This window comes from Camelus ferus, chromosome 16 (assembly GCF_009834535.1).
Source record: "Camelus ferus isolate YT-003-E chromosome 16, BCGSAC_Cfer_1.0, whole genome shotgun sequence".
NCBI classification, from domain to species: Eukaryota; Metazoa; Chordata; class Mammalia; order Artiodactyla; family Camelidae; genus Camelus; species Camelus ferus.
In genome coordinates, this window is record NC_045711.1 from 45,511,076 (window position 1) to 45,527,217 (window position 16,142).

At 38.9% G+C, this 16,142-nt stretch overlaps 1 protein-coding gene across 3 annotated transcripts in view; it reads right to left on the reverse strand.

Moving 5' to 3' along the window:
• Positions 1-13,850, reverse strand: part of SPOP (speckle type BTB/POZ protein) — a 62,584-nt gene extending 48,734 nt beyond the window's left edge. The window contains exon 1 of one of the 3 annotated variants that reach the window (XM_014550824.2): positions 13,658-13,850. The gene's annotated coding sequence lies outside the window, so the exon portion shown is untranslated. The remainder of the gene's footprint in view (positions 1-13,657) is intronic. The other 2 variants (XM_006174952.3, XM_006174953.3) reach the window with 2 other exon arrangements.
• Between the last annotated feature and the right edge of the window lie 2,292 nt (positions 13,851-16,142).

The window sequence follows — 16,142 nt, forward strand, 5'->3', positions numbered from 1 at the left end:
TGATAAAGACTTTGGATGCTGGGGGAGGGTATAGCTCAGTGGTAGAGTGCATGCTTTGCTGGGTTCAATTCCCAGTTCTGCCAATTAAAAAACAAACAAATCAACCTAATTATCTCCCCACCCACCTGCCAAAAAAAACAAACAAACAACTTTGAATGTTGTTATTTTCATAAATTTTTCCACTCCCATGGTGAATCAATTTTATATGAATAAAACCTAGATCTACGTTTCAAACCTCACCTGCTCTTCCAAAACCCAATGCAATAGATTTAACTGCCTGCCTGCAAGGCAGCCTCTCCTAAATGTCAATACATACAAAGCCAAACACTACCTTTTCCCCAAACCAGCTCCTCCTGACCAATTTATTTCTGCTAACAGACTGATCATTCACCTAGGCTTCACATCTCAAAGCTATCTTTCATTCCTTATCTACTGTTCATCTGCACAGGTCCTCAAATCTCAACCTATCTTTTTTCCCTAGTCCCAGTGCCACTATCCCAGTTCACACTAGCACCAATTCTTGTTCAGATTACTGGAACAGACTAACCAGTTCCCAGACTTTCAGTTCTTTCTCCAACAAATGTATCCTATATGATGTCATTTAGATACTTCTAAGACCATCAATAAGCAGATAATATACAAATTTATTATCTCAAGTTCTAACTTTACTTCAAGCTCCACTCATATACCTGCCTCCTTAACATATTTATACTTAGCCTCACGCATATCTCAAATTTAACATGTCTAAAATTGAACTTCTGATTTGATCTTCCCTCCCAATCCCACACTTACTCCTCCCATTTCTATCTCCCATTCCCATCTCAGTAGGTGGCACCTCTACCCATCCAATTGCTTGAGCCAGAAATCTAGGAGTCATCCCTGACACTTTCTTCTCCCTAAACCCCCATATTCAATCTATAATTAGATTCTTTAACATACTTCTCAAATAATCTACCTCTCTCCATCACCTGTGCCACGGAGGCCCACCTGCAAAGATTCTTATTTAAGTGGTACAAATGCAGCCCAGGCGTCCGTTGTTTTACCAGCTCCCCAGGTGATTCTAACATGCGGCTAAGGTCCTGGACTCCTATGAACCTCTCTGAGCTTATTTCTACTACTTTCTCCCTTGCTCACCTAACTCCAATCACCTTGGCCTCCTTGCTGGTTCCTTGAACATGCCAGGCACATACATTCCTCCTAGCTTTTGTCCTTGTTACTCTCTCTGTCTGGAGTTCTGGTTTATGCCTTCACCTTCTACTTCTACAGATATTTACTCAAATACTACCCTTGTAGTGATTTAGTGAGACATTCCCTGGCCATTCTATCTAAAATTGCAACACCCACCTCCACCCCAACACTCAGTATCTCTTTCTCCAGCTTTGTTTTTCTCCTTGGGACTTACCACTTTCTACCATACCATATATTTTATTTATCCTGTTTACTGCCTGAATATGTACTTCAAGAAAGCAGGGATTTTTGCTGGTTTTGTTTGTTAACTATATCCCTAGCGCCTAGAATATCATCTGGCACAAAGTAGGCACCTAATTAGTATTTAACTCTCAGCAAGGCCTTCCCAGACTCCCCCAATTAAATTTAAGCTCCCCATTATCCCCCAATAGTAACTTATTCCTTTCCTTCATAATATTTACAGTAACTTGTAACTATATTTCACTTATTCATTGAAGCTCCTCTCCTAGAATGTAAATTCCATGAGAATAGGGATTTTCTGTTTGGCTCATCATTATATACAGCATTCCTCATGCTTAAGTGGCACAGAGCAACTATTTAAAAAACAGTTGATGAATGAATTAATAAGTGAATGAGGTCAAATAAATTTTCTGAAAGCACACTCTGATGTTATTTTTTCAGTCCAAATCTTTCAAAGTCTCTGCATCACCTAACACATTAAACCCTGCCTGGCCTTCGTATAAGACCTGTTCTGGGCCAATTTACTTTCCTGCCTTATCTCCCATTATCCCATGTGTCTTCTGCATCAGCTACACTACACTACACTATTCATTATTTCCAGTACACACCCTATACTAACTCTGCACTTCCCCACCTCCACATTTTTGCTCATGACATTCTTTCTGTCTGATTTTCCTTCCTACTTCTGCCTATCAAAATTCCAGTCTTTATAAAATACCTACTCTTCAAAACCCAGCTCAAATGTAACCTTCACAGAAAGTCCCTCAACTCTAACTTTCCCAGTTGAATGATCTCTTCCCCTTTTAAACACCAAAATATATAATACTGGTGTAATTCCGCACTCATTTCAGAACATACCCCTCCTCAACTTTTACAAAACCTTTTGTTTATAGTCACTCAATAGATATTTCTTGAAATGAAGTTGGTTAACACCACTACTTCCTTCTCTGTCATAAAACATATTTAAATTGGGGGCTGGGGGCACTATTCTCTTCAACAAGACTCTTTAATGACCAAAAGATGAAAGCCGAAATAGCAGATTTCCAGCCTTAACTTTCCCTTCTATGCCTTTTCTGAAAAGGTAAGACCTTCCCAAGTACAATTTTTGGAGCTCAGATTTTTTAATGAATTCAACTGCTTGGAGAAAAAAGTTAAGCTGCATGTGCTACTATGATGACATAAATTCCATAAGCTATCTTAAAATGGGTTCCCCTAAGATTATGACATATTTGAAAGACTACCTCGTTGAAAATCTGAATACCTTAAATCCTGTTGTTTGAAAACAATACTAAGAAAATACTTCTGTTCAACAAGAAATCTGAAACTTTCTATGATCTTTTAAGTATCCCATTTATATCTACATCATGTTAAGTGATATTAAGTAATGGTACCAGCAATCCAGTAAAGTTCCATCATGAAACACTTGTCGTACCTCAAGTAACAGACCTTTGTTTCCCTACCTACATCCTCTTATAAGGTTGTGGTTCCCAAAATGTAGTTCACAGATCCCTGGAGGTCCCTTTGAATGAGTCTGCTAAGTTGAAACTATTTTCATAACAGTAAGATATTGTTTGCCTCTTTTGCTGTGTTGACATTTGCACTGGTGGTACAAAATCAGTAATAGGTATAACTGTTGCTGCCTTAGCATAAATCAAGGTAAACGCATCAAACTGCTAGAGCTACACGTCTTTCACCACTATGTACTGGCGATTTTTTTTTAAGTCAACTTCACTTAATGTTTTTGATGAAGCAATAAAAATTATTAATTTCATTAAATCTGAACCCTCATACAGGTCTTTTAAGTATTCTGTGTGATGAAATGGGAAGTATGTAAAAAGCACTTCTACAGGACACTCAACTACAATGGCTGTCTGCAGGAAAAGCACTTGTGACTATTTGAGTTGCGAGCTAAACTAACTGCTTTTTTCATGGAATCCTACTTTTACTTGGAACAAAGGGCAAACTGTGGTTATTCAGACATGAATATTCAGCAGACATTTTCTTGAAAATGAAGTGATTTCTCTCACTTCAAGAAAAGTAAGTGACAGTGTTTGTTGCCAATGATAAAATCCGAGGTTTTAATAAAAAACTAAAATTTTGGAAATCTTGTAGCTGTTTGATTCCCAATACTTACAGATTTTTCTGATAAGGATGGTGATAATAACTTAATGTGGTTATTTTGATAGTGCATTATGAAATGTGTCATTTGGAAGAATGAACCAACATTGCCCAAACAACCAATGTATAACGTAAAATCATGTATTGGTAAAATGTCTATTTAAAGGACAAGAAAGACAGAAGGATTTTAATGTAACAGTGACATCAATATGATTTCAGATTCCACACTGCAACCTAACTTATAAACTACTAATTGTCAAATTTTGGTGTAGTATGAGAGAATAATATGCACAATTGTCTGAAAATACTCCTTTTTCTAATTACATGACCACAGAGGCCATATTTTCTTCATACATTTCAATCAAAACAATCTATCACACCAAAAGGACATAGGAGTATGTACACATTTCATCCATGTTAAATTCTGCATTTTGATATTGTTCTATAATTATGTAAGATTTTACCACTGGGGGAAACTGGGTGAAGGGTACATGAGATCTCTCTGACCTGTCTTTACAACTGCCTGTGAATCTGTAATTATTTCAAAATAAAAAGTTAAAAAAAAAATCTATCACATCAGATTGAATTTGGAAGCAGATATGAGAATCTAGCTGTCTTCTATTAAGCTGGATGCCTAAGAGATTTGCAAAAATGTAACAAATGCCACTCCTCTCACTAATTTTTTGAAAAGTTATTTTTCATATAAATATATTATTTATGTTAACATGAGATCTTTTTTAGAGTAACTAATATTTTTTAAAATGTTTTCTGTTTTAATTTCTAATTTGGTAACTATCGATAGACATACACCACACAAAAAAAAGATCAGTAATTTTTTTAAGAGTGTAAACAGTCCTGAGACCAAAAAGTTTGAGAACCACTGCTTAAGAGAATCTGCCTCTGGCTCCAGCCACCCCCACAATTGCGGTTTGTACCAAACCCTCCCTCTACTAACCTCAACCAGAGTTGAAACTGGGGCAGACATCTTGTCCGGGGGAAACCAAGCCTTAGACTGACCAAATCAGATATTGCTCAGGAATCTGAATTAACCTTCATGGATACTGAGGTCCGCTGAAGGTGGAACACTAGAGTGCATTATTAACTCTAACTGCTGGAGCCCTTGGAACTATTTTGGTGCCAGCCCTTTCTGAAGCCTGGTTGTCCAGCTTTTCCTTAGATTCTATGACATATAAATCTTTTATATGAGCTATTCTAAATAGGCTTCTTTTCCTTATGATCAGAAATCCTTGACACCATAAAACCTCAATGCCATTACCAAAAGTATTTTATTTGATGTCCTTATCTGAGACACCAAAATACAACAAGGTTCTCTTCCATTTGAATACCATATCCCTATATAAAAATAAGTATCGCTCCAACAAAACTAAGAACTGAATGGAAACTGTGGGCTTATTCAGAACAAGAGACAAACCTAATGACCAGCTGCTAAGATAAGGGAGGCTGGATTTTTTCTAACTCACTTTTGGAGAAGGCCATTATATATCACGTAAATAAAATTTAGATAGCAAATGGCTTCATTAAAATATACCAATCTGACAGGGTTTTTCAGGGAGGATGATGAACTGAAAAAGAACAAGGTAGTGAGACCTGCCCTACCAGGTATGAACAATTATTATAAAGCTATGATAATTACGGCAGTGCAGTACCAGCACAAGATGTGCAAACAGAGTGATGGTACAGAATATAGAGAATACAGATACAAACCCTCATATATTTACAAACATGTAAGTGGTAATATAAAGTAGGAAGGGGCAGACTTAACTTTTCAATAAATGATGGTGGGATACCCAGCTAACCTTATGGAAAGAAAATTCAATCCCTACTTTGAGGTTACTTATGAAAAAAATTAGATCCCTACTTAACACCAAACGTCAAATAAATTCTAGGTGGATTAGAGACCTAAATGTGGAAAGCATAACTGTAAAACTTGTAGAAGAAAATTCAGGATGTAACTACTACCTCAAAAAAAATATATACACCATAAAGGAAAAACATAATAAATCTTACTCTGTCAAAGTTTAAAACTTAGTTTCAATAAAAGACAAAGTTAAAAAACAAATTTAAACACACCCATTAGGATGGCTACTATTGAAAAAAAAACAGTAAATAACATATGTTGGTAAGGATGTAGAAAAACTGGAACCTTTGTTCACTGTTGGTGCAGCTACTATGTTAAACAGTATGGAGGTTCCTCAAAAAAATAGAATTACCATATAATTCAGCAATTCCACTTCTGGGTATATACCCCAAAAAACTGAAAGCAGGGTCTCAAATAGATATTTGTCTACCCATGGTCTACCCATGGTCATAGCAGCATTATTCACAATAGCCAAAATGTGGAAGTAACCCAAGTGTCCATCAGTGGATGAATTGATAAACAAAATGTTGTATATACATACAATGGAGCATTATTCAGCCTTGGAAAGGAAAGAAATTCTGACATGCTACAATCTGGATGAACCTCATGGACATTATGTTAAGTGAAATAAGCCAGATACAAAAGGATAAATACTACATGATTCCATTTAATGAGGTATCTAAAGTAGTCAAAATCATAGAAACAGAATTACCTATTTCTAAATGTCAAGAAAAAGATTATGTAAATCAAATTAAGGAGATGAATGATTACATATATATATCTTTTTTTCCCCCTACAAATAAGTAGATTGATAGGAGGAATTAGAGGCTTTCAGAGAACTATTGCAAGACCTTCTTTGACATTGCTGGTGCCACAGCAGGAAGATTTATGCCAACACCTTCTTAGAAAGCAACAGTCAAGAATAAAGGTCTTATCTAAATGTCCATCGACAGATGACTGGATAAAGAAGTTGTGGTATATTTATACAATGGAATACTACTCAGCCACAAAAATGATAAAAATAATGCCATTTCCAGCAACATGGATGTCCCTGGAGAATGTCATTCTAAGTGAAGTAAGCCAGAAAGAGAAAGAAAAATACCATATGATATCACTCATATGTGGAATCTAAAAAAAAAGACAAGTGAACTTACATATAAAACAGAAACAGACTCACAGACATAGAATACAGACTTGTGACTGCCAGGGGGGAGGAGGGTGGGAAGGGATAAACTGGGAGTTCGAGATCTGCAGATACTGACTGGTATATATAAAACAGATGAACAAGTTTATACTGTATGGCACAAGGAAATAGATTCAATATCTTATAGTAGCTCATGGTGAAAAAGTGAATATATGTGTGACTGAGGAATTGTGCTGTACACCAGAAATTGACACAACATTGTAAACTGACTATAACTCAATTAAAAAAAAAAAGAATAAAGGTCTTACAGTGACCCCATCACTCAGACCACACGGGCTCCACCATGGCCCAGGTGTGCCAGAAGTTCTTCTAGTTCCTGCAGGCCAAGCCATGCAACTCACTTGTCAAAGTGGCCCGGGGTCTCAGCCTCATGCTGCACAGCCTTATGACCCCTAGCCTCCCTTAGCTAAGCCTGCCTTGCCCAAAGGTGGGGTGGCACTGAAGGCCAGCAGACAGGCCGAGGCCAAATCAGGGTCATGTCTGCCTTTTACCTGCTCAGGCTCCCACTTCTGGGGTGTTTGACAGGTGTAGCCCTGGCTATGGTCAATAGGTTGCGGACGCCAGCAGGTTTAGGCTGGGCCCAGATTGGGTATTCCACCTTCTTGGGTTCTGCCATGCCTGGAGCATGACCCCCTTCCAAGATTGTGACACCATCCGTGTTAAATTTTTCATGTTCTTTTTTACCTCCGATTTGAATCTTTTTGATTTTGAAAAACATTGAGAAATTCAATTAAATGCTTTTGGAATAAAGAGAGGAATAAAGGTCTTCACGGTCAAGTAAGAGTTACTGTCTGAATGTTTCTTACTCTGAGGTCTGCATCCAGCTCTCCCAAAGCAGCATGACCAACTCTGCCACACAGAGCAACTAGATGACTCCTGCCAGTTCTATTAAAACATGACCATAGTTGTAAGAATGAAGGCCCCAGTGTTTCCTAAAAAAGCTAAACTTTAGAATCTTTTTTCCTATAATGAGGGCTTGTCAAAAACAAAAGTAAAAGAAGCTACTGGATCTTAGTAGCAAATGTGTCAGCATAGCCTTTCAGAGTGATTCACTGTGACTAAAAACAAACACAAGAAACAGGTGTGCTTCCCTGAATACACAACCAGAATTTAATATGGAGTCAGCATTGTTATGAAATCAGGTTGAGAATAACTTTTATAAAAATCTGGATGTAAATATTGACAAGATGGTAAAAAGTAAAGTGAATTTCAGATGAATATCAGAATACTGTTACCGTCAGGCTTTGAGTAACCTGAAATCAGTAAATTACTCAAAATACCACTCAATGGTAAGAGTCCTAGAAAACATTTTCTGCTAAGGTAGGAATTAGTCCAGTCCCTAAAACAGCTTTAGAATGCAGTTGCACTGTATCTTTCATTTATATTAACCTTCATTAGTGTGACGGATTTTCAAAAAACACTGTGGATGTACCGACATTTTTGAGTCTACAGTACATGACAGAAATCCACAAGATTCAGCACTGTTCGAGACCCTGTGTTAAGACAGCTAGATATCAGAGTTCATGGCCTGTCTGAAATTTTTCCCTAATTAAGAACAATTTGTCTCTTTTTTGTGATGAAAATCTAGTGATAATGAAAAAAACATGTTATTACAGCATAATCTTATGTAACACTCCAAATCTGTTGGAGAAATTTGTGTAAATGAGGAAAAGGGAGGAAAGACAAACACATCCTTGTGCGTATATACACAAAGACGTTTTTACATAACAATCAAAACCTCACATCTCCAAGATAATATATACAAATTATCAGTCTCTAAGTTTTATTTTCTGTACCTTTCATCTCAGAAAAAAAGCAAGGTTGCTCATGAGAGAAGAAATCCCCCAGTCTCTTCTATAATTAACCTTACACTCAGGGTGTGGGGTTGGACGTCGGGGATGTGTGGGGTTGGACATGGTGGGGGTGTGGGAAGCAATGCTCTCTTCAGAAATACTACCTGTATTTCACAAAGAGTATTCAAGGTAAGGAATCTGTGAGATCTAAGATCCAGAATCCAGCAATGGCACAGAAATGTCAAACACTAGGTGCACTGTGTTCAAAGAAAGGCATCTTTAGTTTTTAGAATTTGGTTCCAGAAGCTCTGCAGGGAGATGAACAACATAATTTATTAAAAGGGAAGAAAATGTGATATATATAAAGGTACAGACATGAGGGGACATCTGGGACAAGAAAAATACAAAGTGATCCAGGGACTTCTTGTACCAGAAGCACTCATACACCAAGCTTAAAGGGCTCCCACAGGTCAAATATAGGACATTTTGAGCATCAATAAAAAGGTCCGTAACTGTTAGCAAAAAAAAACCAACCCCAAAACAGACTAAATTAAAATCCATGATTTTATAATGCTACTAAAACAAAGAGAGCAAGAAAAAGAAACAATTCATTTCCTATCATTAGAGGTGTTTATTACATATCCTTATTCAGAAAAATTACTGAAGGGAAAACTAAGAATTTACTTTAACTTTTGGGAAGAAATTATAATTTATTCCTGATTGATGAGGAAAACCTTAACAGAAGATTAAAGGCTAATCAATGTAAAAAAAAAAAAAAGCAGAATTAGAAAATTACCATTTTGTAATAACCAAAGAAATAACCATCCACACAAGGATGGTCATCAGGTGAAAGGCTGCTGGAGAAGTTTAACAAGCCACTCTACAGATTACTTGCAAATTACAAAAGGGAAAAACGTCTTTAAAGTGGAGAGATCTGATATTTATCATTTTGAACAAATGATCAAACAAACTCATCATCATTACATTATGACATTACGTTTCTCTTATTGTGATGCGACCTGGAATACAGAGCATAACCTATGAAGTATTATTACCAAAAATGTTTAACCTGAATCTAACCAAGCCTTTAGACTTCACTGCCAGTTTGTAGGAAATACAGGGATATGGAACAAATTAAATGAAACTGTGAGGGAACAGTTAGAAATTCCAGAAGTGGCATATTCTACAAGACAAATGGCCTGGTCTCTTCAAAAAGGCAATTATCATGTGGCTCCTAAATAAAGTGTTCTAGATTTAAAAAGAGACTAAAGAGACATGTTCGGAGGGGAAAAAAAAAAAACAAACAAAACCAATAGCTAACAAGTGTTATCCTAGAGACAACTAGGAAAATCCGAACTGGATATTAGGGTTAGTAAAGTATTGTTAATTGCCTTAGCTATGATAATGCATTGTAAGAATAATTAAGTAAAACAATGTCTTTATTTTAAGAAGATGCATCTACCTCATGGAAGATGCAACTAAAAGGAAATGTAAGTACACCTGGGCTAGAACACCCCCAAATTAACTAAACTGAAATAAAAAAATTAAAACAAAGAAGATGCATCTAAAATATTTAAAGTATTAAAGTATTAAGGTGTCATGATGTCTACAACATAAACATATATTATATACAAACACACATATAAAGCAAATATAGCAAAACAACTGTTGAATCTAGGGGATAACTGGTATAAAGGTGATAACTGCACTATTCTTTCAATTTTTCTGTATGTTTAAAATTTTTCACTTAAACAGTTCTAAGAAAATGGGGTGGGAGGGCTCAAAAGGCACTTCCTCCAGGAAGGCCTCCAAGATGAACTCTCCTCTAACATTATTCATCTCTTTACAAAGTCCTCTCAGCATAGAACACAGTATATTACTGTTCTTATTCTGTTTACTATTTGTTCTCTTATTATTTCATATATTCAATAGACTTGGTTTTCCAACAAAACTGTAAGCTCCTTCCAGCACAGACATCTTTTAATTCTTTTCAACTTTCTCACAGCTTATAGTGAAGTATCCATTTTGCAACTAGCAGACTTTTTTTTAAAGTACCAGTAGCAATATTCTGTGCAGGCACTCAGTAAGCACCTTAACTAACTGGATTAGCTTTTCAATTCCTCAACAGAATGGCAGTTCACTTGTATAAACAATTCTGAGTCACAGCTATCAAAAGGATATCATCAAACATCACTTATGGGCTTACAGAATTTCATACAGAGAAATTAGTATCAAGAGTTAAAGGAAGAAATTAGAAAATAGGTTTTACATGTCTTCCTAGCACTGCTAATGGATTTGCCGAGTTATCTAGGCATACGACTTTATTCTCATGATATTATTCTTCAGTACTACAATATCTTCCACCACCACCTTCATCTGAAAATAAGTGACAGTATTTATCCATAACCCCTGGGTGTAATGAAGCTTTATAAGCTACAAAATGAACTTTAAAATCTTAGATAAAAGAATGCACAAAGATTTTAAAAATCTGATAATACAATGTTGGTGAAGAAATAGGAAGACTCATACACTGCTGGCAAGAATGTAAATTAGTACAACCTCCAAGGAAAGCAATTTAGCAGTATCTAACAACATTAAAAATGCATATATCAAAAAAATGCATATATCCTTCCACTAGGAATTTATCCAACAGACACCCATGTGCATAAAAAGTACAAAGAAGGAATTAATTGTAGCACTGGAAACAACCTAAATATCCAATAATAGGAGCTGGTTGAAAGATAGCACATCTATACAGTGGAATACCTGCCATCTTTCAAAAAGGGAGAGGTACTCTACATACTATATGGAATGATAGCCAAGATATATTAAGTGAAAAAAGCAAAGTGCAGAATAACAGATATAGTATCTTACCATTTGTATAAACAACAAATAAAAACAAAAATACCAAAGCATAGTGTATATGCTTGTTGAAGCACTATCTCTGGAAAGGTAAACAAGATACAGGTAACAATAGTTTCCTTTGAGGGAGGTAACTAGATGGACGAAAGGAGGACAGTATTAGAAAAATTTTTCCCTTTCTGAGTAACTTTTTAATTTTATTTCATATGTATGTACATGCGTTACTCAGAGTTATTTTTTAAACATGGCTCTACATCAACTCGAATTATTTAATGAATACTTATCTTAATCCCAAAAGCATCTCATGCCTTCATACCATAAAAATTTTAAATAAAACCAGTAAATTCAACCAGATGAAGTTTCCAGATAAAAACAAAAGCATCTGAGATGACAGAAGCCTACTGAGAAGAGAAACGGACATTTATTACCTCCATAGTTTTACTTCAAGGTTTTATCAGAACCTGATGGGAGTGTGGATACAGGCAACATTAAACATCTCCAAGCACCAAAGCAACTACTCTGAAGACCTCTACAAGGAGAGGTCCCAGAGTACCAAATGGACATCAATCACTCCCACCCTAAGTGTCGGGTTGTCACAATAACTTATACTCAGTCTTCACACAGGGAAAAAAGAAAAAAAAGATGAGTCTCCAGCTCTTTTCCAAGATACAAGAAGATATATGCCCTCCAAATTCCTGTGCTTCCTCTGTGTCATCTCTTGGCTCCAACTGTAACCATGGCAACATAAAACAGCACAAAAGACAGCTGAACCATGCAAAGGCCAGAGTAAAATGGGGAAGTGAAAAATATATATACTTTAAGGCCTAAGAACATAAGGTCCTAAAGTTAAGAATGAGACCAAAAAAAAAAAAAAATTGAGAGAAGAATATCAAAGAAAGAATACAAAGGAAAGGGAAGAGAAAATAAGGCTTACTAATAATGTTTCCCATCCCTAATTATCCAGATAGGAGACAAGGTTGGCAAACATAACTGAAAAACAGAAAATGTGCCTCTACCCCCAACAATTCAGCTATTCATTTCAATGCTATTCAGCAAACCTTTTGCTTGTAAGAGTTTATCATTTCTGCACCCTTTTCTGATGGCAGAAGCAGCAGCAAGTATCCGAAAGAGTGGCAACACAGGAGCAAACTAAGGGACCACATATAATCTGCCAACTGAAAACCCAGGTTGTAGATTAGTGAAATACCACTGTACCTTAAGTTCCTCTTTTAAAATTGCTCTTTGCAAATGTGAAACAAACATCACTCTTGTTACTTAAAATTAAAACTTCCACTGGGTAAGTTACTGTCCACCAATAGTTTCAGACTGCTTCTGTTTTCATGTGCTGAGCATATAATGTACAGCTAAAACAGAAGTGCTAAGGAAGTTCTTTTTACAAAAAAAAAAAAAAAAAGAGGCAAATAGGTCACAAAGTAGGAGGGCTGGAGATGAGAGAACTCTGATGTCTTGATTTACAGTTACTACTCTAAGTCTTATACTCTTTGCTCTTTATCTTTACCTTAGCTAGTCCTGTGAGGATCATTAATAATTTTACTAATAGGAAACTCCCCTTACTTTCTTTTTTATGACCCCAGTTCTCTTTAGAAAGGCTACCAAAATCCCCTGCCAGAATAACTGAATGGGTTGGGGCACCTACTCCTATATCAGGGAGGTTTGCATTAAAGATACAGCATGACGGTGGAAGTACTCGAGGAAAAAAAAAGTAATGCTAGAACAAGAAGTTGCAGTGACAGTTTCAAAAGAAGGGTCAGCATGGGGCATGTAAGCTCTGGGAGGCGTCTGTAGCCTAGGAGTCTCTAGGACAACATCAGATGCGAACAGTGCTTTGTCAATAACGCACTCAAAAACTTAAATTCTCCCTTTGGGGAAGGAGAACCAGGCTCACTACATGGCAGCAAGTCTAGCTTACTGCCTAGGAAGAAGGAGGGCGCGTGGTCAAGGGGCTCTTTATCCCGCAGGTCCCTGCAACATAGCGATGCGCATGCGCCCCGAGGGCAGCGAACAAGCACCCCTAGCGCGTTCACACTCGCGCATGCGCAGTCACCCATCTCGCCGCAGGCGACAGCTCACTATTTGGCAAGGGGGATGGGGCTGGGAAAATTATGGGGGTGCGGAAGGCAGGGGGCGCGTTTGTGTCTCCTGGATGCTTCGGATTAGGAGAAGGAACGGTTGATTAGGCTCTGGCATTCGCAGGCCACGTAACCCGGGATGTGGGAAATGGGGCAGAGAAGAGTATATGTGTGGCGCGGAGGGGAGGAGGGGAGGACTGGGGGGGGTCAGTCACCTCTAAGGGAGACGCTCCCCCACTCCGACAGGACAACCCTCTCCCTCGACTCTCCTCCCCCCACTCACCTGAGAGCGGCGGCGACAGCTGCTGGTCCCCGTCCCCCTGCGCTCGCCTCATACTGTCCGCAACATCCGGGACCTGCGGGACCGCCGATACACAAATACACACACACACTCGGAGCGCGCACACTCACACATACACACACACACCGAAACACACCGGCCGGGGCGTCATGGCGTCAGCACGCCGACGCAGCCAGCGCGTACCCGTCGGGCTCCACCCCGCGCGGCCTCCGCCCCCCTCTACTCCCCTCCCCTCCCCTCTCTGGTTTCTCCTGCCCCTCCTCCCTCTTCCTCAAGACTCCGCCTACCTCCCCTAGTGCGCATGCGTCCCGGCGTCTAGCCTGGGCCCGGAGATTTGGGTGGAAGGAGGGGCCTGAGAGGAAAGAGGCGGGAACTCGGAGGGGGTCGCGTGTAGGGCGCGATAGGCTGCGTTGAGGTGCGAGGACCAAATAGAGACACGCCAAGGGGCTGGGGGAGTCTTGGTGGGCGTAACAATAAAGGCATTTAACAACGGCAACTTAAATTTGCAAGCAGTATATGGATTACTAACAACTTTTATATATATTACCTTATTTTTCTAACCCACTCTGTCAGTAAAATATCTTGGGGGTCTTACGATAATGTTAGAGACTCTTAAGAAACTTTTAAAATTTAACATTTGGAAACAAACAAGACAAGACGGACCATCCTGAGGGAAGGCGAGGATATGGGCGGCTTAATTGAAAGGAAGCTGATTCAGCGACAATTTGTTTTGGACACCTGGTTCCCAGTCAGCCTCACATCCTAGCTTCCAAGGGCTATCACTGGTTCCTGAGTTGAGTAAAAGAAAAATGTCTCAGAGCATCTTCGTCTTGGGAGAAAAAAGCCATCTCCACATAGGAGTAATAACGTCAGTGATGGGACATTTGTTATTGCTACAATTCTTTCCTTTGGCTTAGACTTTAAAAAAAAAAATGATTCTTACTGAACCAAGCAAAATAATCCCAAGCAGGCATTGTCTCTTTTCCACACTGAGATTGTATCGTTACGTAGACACGCACACAAATCCGAGAGGAGGCGTTGCATCCAAAAGGGCAACCAGATGAACCTGTGGATCATGGGGTGACAAAGTATGGACCCTGCCTTGGGGACAGCTACCGGAAGCTCTGCTTCTGTGGGACTGTCTCCAGGAGACAGTGCTCACTGTCTCCTGCCACATGCGTCCTGGCGCCAGGTGGCTGGTGAGTCTGTTCAGCAGGGAAGTCTGGAAGCCCATGAGCAAAGCCATAGGGGAGGCTATGACAGTGTCAGGCTGCCTTCCACTTTCAAATACACATGCAGACCCTATAATCTCACAGCGTTAAATGTCCTAGGAATCACAGACAAAACACTCCAAACTCCTAAAGCTTACCCAGCCGATATTTCAGCCAAAATGATCAAGAAATGGAGATCCTAAACTCAACAGCATCGTGGCTCCTGTGCCTGCCCCACTTGAAACAAAAAGTGTTTTTGTCACCTATTGGGCTGATGCTTGAAACTTTCCAATTAGATTTCACTCAAATCATCAACAAACATTCATTCCTTTAGCTACAGCCAGCAAGGTTTTTGTCCTTGGGGAAATTCAGAGTGCCCCACAGGTAACCCAGTAACCAGTTACAAGTCACTGATTGTTAGTGTCACTGAGGCTGTTCAGTTCCCATTCTCTTGACTTCAGATTTCACAGGATAGCAGGGAAGAAAGAAAAGGGGTACCCTTAGGAGGAAGGAGCATGGAGGTGGGGAAGGGGAACAGAAGGAGGAAATTAGAGGCATGAACAACACACTTTAGGAACCTCACAATCGGGACTAATCATTACAGTTTAGTCAGATTCTGACTGCGACCTAGGAAGTGACTCCTTGGAGCTACTGAATCTGTGCCAGCGGCTCCTCCATGCTGGCCCTGACTCTCCAGAGATCTGGAAGGATATGAGTTCTATCCCCATCTGTAGCCTGGTGTGATAGATAGCCTGGTCTACTGTGGGGACCATACCGCCCACCTGAGATGTGATCCCACCAGCCTCTGTACAAAGGACTTTGATTTGATGTGGATCTGATTAAATGACTGTAGATGTCCTTGGAAGCACTGTGTGGAAGAATTTTAAACAGCTTCTCCTTTTTAATATGCACTTCCTCTTTGGTTTTAATTATTTTGTTCCTACATTTTCCCTTTCAATTTACTAAAATCTAGAAATGTAATTAGAGCAGAGGCTAGGCTCAGCGAAAGCTGCCAGGATTTCTACAGCATGATTAAATATACTAGGCATCCCTTTAGTGTGGGCCTGAAAAATAGGATTCTCATTATTATCCTTCCCTTATCCAGGAAAGAATCAGCACCATGTACAGATATGGATTTATTGAAAATGCAGCACTAATTAAAAACTCACCCAGCCTCTTGACGAGGTTTGGGGGGAAAAGTGCAGTTATTTAATTATTTCCTCCATTTACTGCTTTGTTGTTTTAATCACAATAAG